Source organism: Eublepharis macularius, chromosome 8 (assembly GCF_028583425.1).
Source record: "Eublepharis macularius isolate TG4126 chromosome 8, MPM_Emac_v1.0, whole genome shotgun sequence".
Classification (NCBI taxonomy): domain Eukaryota; kingdom Metazoa; phylum Chordata; class Lepidosauria; order Squamata; family Eublepharidae; genus Eublepharis; species Eublepharis macularius.
The window spans coordinates 100,342,900-100,349,820 of record NC_072797.1 but is presented as its reverse complement, the minus strand read 5'-3'; positions in this window follow the sequence as shown (position 1 = coordinate 100,349,820).

Below are 6,921 nucleotides of genomic sequence, written 5' to 3'. Positions count from 1 at the left end.
GATCTGGGGATGGAATAATGGCCCCTAGAGCAGTTTTGCCAGTCTGGGGAGGGGGCATCATTCCACTCTTGGGGCTGTCATCTCAACACTGGAGCATGACTCTCGAGTCTACCCTGCATTTTCCTTGCATGTTTCTAAAGCAGTAATGTATTTCAATGGGGCCACTGCAAGTTGATGGGTATTCATGCCTCCCATCATACCCAATGGGCCTTCGAGCCTCTCCAGTTGTTTCTAATGGGCATTCATATCATTTGTTTCAGACCCTCCCACTTGTCTCCAAGGAGATGCATCTCTGAGGTTTGGGGGCTGGTCCGGAGTGCCAGGGGCCCCTAGGGTGACCCTTGTTGAGTCCTGCTGCCTTTCGAGTCTTACTTTTCTGGGAGGGGGTGCATGTTTCTTGAATCAGGAGGGGTGGAGTTTGTGACTGAGTGACAGTTCATTTGCCAGCCTGTCTTTTGTCAGAAATGGGGGTTGGATGAGTGGGTGGGAGGGCACCTTGTCTCCACCTTCAGTTTAACTCGCCCCCCAGGGCTGGGCTCCTCAGGGCAGGCGCCTCTGTTGCAGTGCAGTGAGCCCAATCATGGGGGAGTCTTTCTGCCCTGTGCACCCTCTTTCTGCAGGGCGTGGGAGGAGCAATATCAGCTGGCAACAGCAAACACATCCCGGCCCACAGACTGGCTATGCCTCTTCCTGTTAGAAGAAGAGACTGGCGATGTCTCTTGCTCACGCCTTTAGGACTGCCAGCAGAGAAGAAGGAAGGCAACAACCATAGAGTCACTTAGATAGATAGGCTGCTATCAGTCTCCTTCCTGCCAGGGAACTTTCTTCCTTCCCTTCTCTCCCCCTCCTTTCTCTTCTTCTTCCCTGCATGCACCAGGAGAGGCAGCATGGTGTCTCCTCCGGAGAGAGATGACCTACTTTCAATCTGAAGCCATCCTAGCTAGTTAGTCAGTTACTAGTTCTTTCTCGCCACTAAACTTATGTAAATATATTTCTTTAGATAAATAAACAGTTATTGGTTCTCTAACTTGGATGAGAGCTTTCTGCGTGCAGTTTGTTAGTTAACGTGTGTTAACTAAAACCCAATACTTCCTGCCGCTCACAGCACTGTCAACCGCAGCTGGCCTGCAATTGGTGGATTCAGCCAGCATTGCTAGGGCAACTATGGAGTCTTCTCTCCTGGCTGCACCTAACCGGGCTTGCCTTGCCAGCGCTCGTGAAAGTTCTTCGGGAAAGACCAAGTGGTGCTAGAAATCCATGGGCACCCAAACAATGGTGGGAAGCCAAAGCTTCGGATTGCACTGTAAGAGTCCCTTTATGTTCAGCATAAGGATGAGGTACCACACAAAAACAAAGTAGTATTTTGAGAGAGAGTATTGTCAAACTTTTTTTGGAAAATTGTGTCCAAATTATTTTATGCAGACTGAAGGAAATCCATGTGCATTTTTGGACTTTGAGGAAATGTAAACACAGTATGTTCTGCTCTACTCTCAAATGTAAATGCATGCAAGTTGACTGTTGTGTTTCAGTGTTGTAGGAATGGTGTTTTGCTCATACTCAGAGACTTCTATTTACTAACTAGTAAGTCAATGGTTTTAGAGGGGGAAAGCACAATGTTAGGATTGGGTAAATTTGTTGGTCAATGCAGCAAAGTTAGTACACTGAAGTACACTGAACCCTAATAGAGGAAGCATTTTGAGAGGTCTTTGGGCCAAACTAAATAATTTTCTTTTCCAGAAGCCCTTTGAACTGGATTGAATTTGGGATACTGCTTGATGTTCTGTACCCTTGTTCCCATTTAATTTACATTTTAGAAATTTTATAATAATTTCGTAAGGAATTTTAATTCCCTATTAGCTGTCTTGAGAGCCCATTGAGTGAAAAGGTGTATGACAAGTGTTTTTAATGAAGGAATAGCAGTTTGTCTGAAAGGGTTAAGCACACAATAATATTCTGAAACTGCAGGGCTGAGAAACTGTTGACATTCCATAATGAAGCAGCAGCCTGCTGCTGGTACAGCTGATATGCAACTCCAGATGGTCATTCATACGTCTTATATTTTTTAAAATCATGCTATTCTAGCCAGTATCAGTTTCAAAAGGTACATCAGCACTTCTGTAAGGTTAACATCAAGAATCTGGCAAGATATTTAAGGAACCAAGTGATGCATAAATTTATTTTGAACATTGGCCGTCGTCACATGGGCTTTTATTTAGCGCTAAAATGGCGCTATTTCCCGGCAAACACCCACCTTATTCCAACACTGCAGCGATTTTCTATCTTCTGCTTTGTGCTTGATAGTCACGCTATTTTGTGCCTCAGTGTGAATGCCTCACATCAATGTATTTCACCTCGCAACGTCCTATGCCCTCCCTTCAATCCCAGAATCCATTTCTTCCTGCGACTCCCCTTTTTTAAATTTTATTATGTCCTTATAACGCCATAACGACATAACACAATGCAAATTTTCTGCTGAAATAAAAATGACTCAATCGCCATGGCAGAGTCTTCAGCGATGGGGATCACGTCAGACAGGGAGTTTTCTGCGGGCAAAGGGCTATTTATATAATTTCAAAGTTGGAAAAACAAAAGGGTCGTAACGTTTTGCTCTAACGGAATGTTTATATGCTGTTATTCCGTTATAGCGGAATTAAACGCCAGAATAATTTTAAAAAAGGGGGGGGGGAGCTGCTTCTGCGCGGTTAGAGAGAACAGAACAGTGTGCTTCGGTGTGGACAGCTGGTGGCACAAAGAGCCGTTAGGCGACCCAAAGAAATGTTACTGTGCCGATAACAGGTAGGACACTATATGCTGTAAATTTAACGGAAGAGATGCCCGTGTGATGACGGCCATTGTGTTCTTTTCAAAGCACATTTCTGCATCACTTGGATCCTGAAATATCTTACCAGGTTCATGTACAGTTCCTGCACTAGAAATGACGACTCAGTCTTGATCGGTGATATGGAAATTCTTGGCTGACTGAATAATTACTTAGATATGCATGGACAGTATAATTGGTTGGTCAGTAATGTATGTATTTGGGTTTGAAGCAAACATTTGAAAGTAAAATGGAATCAGAGCCTGGAATAGACTTTGCCTTTGTTCTGCTTTTTTTCAAATTTACCCACTGTGTATTCCTGTATAAATAAACTGGAATATAAGCCGAATTCACAGAAGCATCTAAAAAGCATTTTTCAGCCCTTCTTCTGCTGTTGTGTGCATGTCTGAAAAACAGGCAGTTTACTGACTTCCCGAATCACTTAGTAACTATGCAGTACGGTTGAGAGACAGATGCATTTCAGTCTTCCTGCCCTGTACAATTTGTGTGTGATTTGGCTGTGCACTTATGTTTTGTGTCTTCTGTGTTCACAGCTCAAAAGAAAGATAAAAGTTCTGGCGTGGAGCAATCACACTCCACTATTACCATCCTTCTAGTTATAACACAACAACCAATTTACTCATACAGTGGAATAATAGTCCCACTTAATGCATTACAGTGGAGTTGCAGATTCCCAGGGATCAATTTCTGACACTGATTCCCAGAACCAATGCCAGTGAATCCTGGATCAATTCATATGCTGGAGCTTCCTCTTCTTTACCTCTTGTTACCTAGCTACCAAAATCTGATTGGAGGATATCATACAAGGGCAGTGACCTATAGGACAGGTTGCTTTTATTCTGTACATATTCCTATAACAGGACTGTGTGAAAATGTATTAGAGATGTACTACTATCATCTATGACTCAACAAGATCTGACTAGATTGGGCTCACCTGGGTCATCCAAGTAAGGTCCCCTAACATATTTCTAGGTCTAAATATCTGTTAAATAGTAGTTATATTAGTACCAATACTATGACCCATGCTTTCACTGTCTGTTTTAGAAAGTCATAAAAAAATGATCACCGTACAATTTCTGTACAAACAGAATGAAATACACTTCCTAGTTTTCATTTCTATTTGGTTTGAGATACTGATTTTGTCCTAGTTTTGAAAGTCAGAAAACCCAAAATCAAAGCCAAAGAAAATGTTTGTAGAAATCCATAGAAACAGAAGAACCAAGTCTACTTCAGCTCCAGTTTTTACGGAGCCTTGCATTTCATACAAATTAGACCTAATAAATAGATAGTAGGATAAAGGTAAAAGAAAGAGAGAGAGAGAGAGAGAGAAACATGAAAGGAAACTTGTATATTAGTAGAACTGAAACATTTTTATAATAGGGATGATTAAAGTAGTTTTCTTTGTGCTCTTTTGGCCAAGGAAACTTAAATGCTGTTTGATTTAGACATGTGAAATGTCATTAGAGCTACAGTGCTAATAGGAGTTCTTGATAGCCTGGTTGTACCACTGTGATACCAGGTATGTAAAAAAAGGGGAAAAAAGGAAAAGAAACATCCAGTTTGGGAGAGTCACACCACCAGTAAGTATTTATCTGAATAGTTGAACTAAATAATCTTCCCCATGGTTGATAACAGCTGCCTTTGACTCTACCTGCATATCACCATAACTGCAGAAATGCTCATATTTAAATCCTTCCATTAAAATCCCCAGTATCATTCTTTTAAATTACATTAATGGTTATTAATGCCACAAAGTAGTCCTTGAAAGCTGTATAATAAGATGTTATTTTAAAACTATCATAATATTATCAGAATGGTATAATTTTTTCTCATTGTATGAAATCACAGATCTGAAGGTATGAAACAGTGGTTTGTTACCATACATTGCTACAGTGACTTCCAGCAAATGAAAAAAAGAAGTATGTTTCCTGTCTAGGCAAAGAAAAAAAATTACACAGGAATGTCCACTTTGTAGTTTGACATGATCAAGCTTTGCAGATCCCATCACTTTCAGTTCTTTTGATGTGGCAGTTTTGGTATTTGGCATCTTATATAATCAATCTTTTCTTCTTCTGTACCATATCATTGGCTGTCATCATCAAGTATGTATTTTTCTATTTCAAGTAGGTCAGGGAAGCCACAGCCTAGTCATTTTCATGGCATCTTAAATCTGTTCCCTATACCTCACAAGCAAAAAAAAACAAAAAACCCCATCCTGAAATACAGGACATAATGATGACCATTCCTTATAGTGCTGGCAGTTCTAGTCTGCTCTGACTAAACGCATAGGCGGGCCGCTGTTTTCAAGCCTTGATGAAGCCAGCTGACATTGCAAACCACAAACTCAAATATACTGTGGATTTCAGTCTAAATAAAAATAGCTAGAGGAAGCAGCCTGGTGGCTAGCTAGCCTTACAAAAAAAAAAACCAGGAAAAATCAGGCCCCAACTATTAAGCCAAATGCCACATTATGTTGGACATGCCTGTCTTTTCCCACTGGTGCTAGTTGCAGTGAGGGTGGATGGGTTTTGATTAGAAGGGAGAGAGTGAGGAGAATTAACCTTGTACTTTATCCAGTGCCATAGCCATTATTTGAATCAATATGTCTAGCTGCTTTTTACAGCCAAAAAACATTCTGAGGGATCCAGTTGTAGGTGCCTTTTAACATAACATGTACAGTGCAATCCTAAACAGTTACTCCAGCCTAAGCCCACTGGTTTCAATGGGCTTAGACTGGCATAACTCTGAGCCAAGCTACAAGTGACACCTGACACAGGTTGGACACTTGTCAGCTTCCCTCAAGTTTTGATGGGAAATGTAGGCGTCTTGGTCTTGCAGCTTGGCTCTCCATTTCATTGAAGTTTACAGAGCAGCAGTCTATGGGAGGGAGAACATGAGGTAGGGAGGGGAGTGCAGGTGTCGGGTTCTCGCCGGGCGCCCCCCTTCCCCTCTGCTGGGTGTGTGTGCGGGGTTTCTGTAAACTTTAATTAAATAGAGAGCCAAGCTGTAAGATCAGGATGCCTACATTTCCCATCAAAACTTGAGGGAAGCTGACAAGTGTCCAACCTGTGTCAGGCGTCACTTGTAGCTTGGCTCTCTGTTTTGGATTGTACTGGCAGTCTGGCTCTTTGTGTCGAGTTTTCATTCTAGACATATTGACATTTAAAATCTCTTGGCATCCATTAGTGAAAATTAGCAAATAAAGTAGCATTTGTATGAGACTGAGGGCCGAGCTAGACATCAATTTAATCTCAGCCCATGTTCCTGCTTGCAGGAGGGAAGCCACTTTCCCCCCGAAACTTCTCCCTCCCCCTACCACAGCACTTTTACTTGTAAGGGTACCAGGTAATGGAATGAGTTGTTGCTTATTATTTCATGATAAGTCACTGCAAAGGAAACTCTGAGATAATCAATACCTCATTTCTTCAACTGGAAAGCAGAGCAAAAGAATTTTTTTAAGTTCACAAGTACGCGGTGAAGGAAAAAAATACTCTTGAGGTCAAGAATATGCTAGAAATATCTATGCAATAAAGACTGTTTAGGAACCCCAAATCAGCATATAGAAATATTTGCTTGGGAAAGGAAACACTAAAAAAATCTGTGAAGTGCTTGGCAAATTATCTGTGTAAACTTATGAAGAAGAGTTACTGCAGTCTAAGTTCATTGAAATAAACTGCTTAGAATAGAGTCACTCTGCATAGGATTGAAATTGTATTCTTGGAGGGTCTGCTGAGTGAAAATGCTCAGGATCAGGTTGCAAATCTGCCCTTCTTATAGTCATTTACTGGGGGATTAATCCTTAACCCAAATGGGGAGTAATCCGAAACAGGTCTATGCAGAAGTAAGTCCTTTTTATTCAATGCATTTACTCCCAAGAAATTTTTTTGGGAATTGTAGTCATATATTTCTAAGTACATGTCCATAGGCTTGAGCTATACATGTGTTACAAATGTGTTTTGTGATAGCCTCATTGTTAAAAGAAGATAATGACTGGAATCATTTCCCAGTTAAATCACAGCTGATGAAGTCAAGCATTTTCTCCTTCTCTGTCTTCAGAGATTCTGTGTGGTTTTGTCCCACCA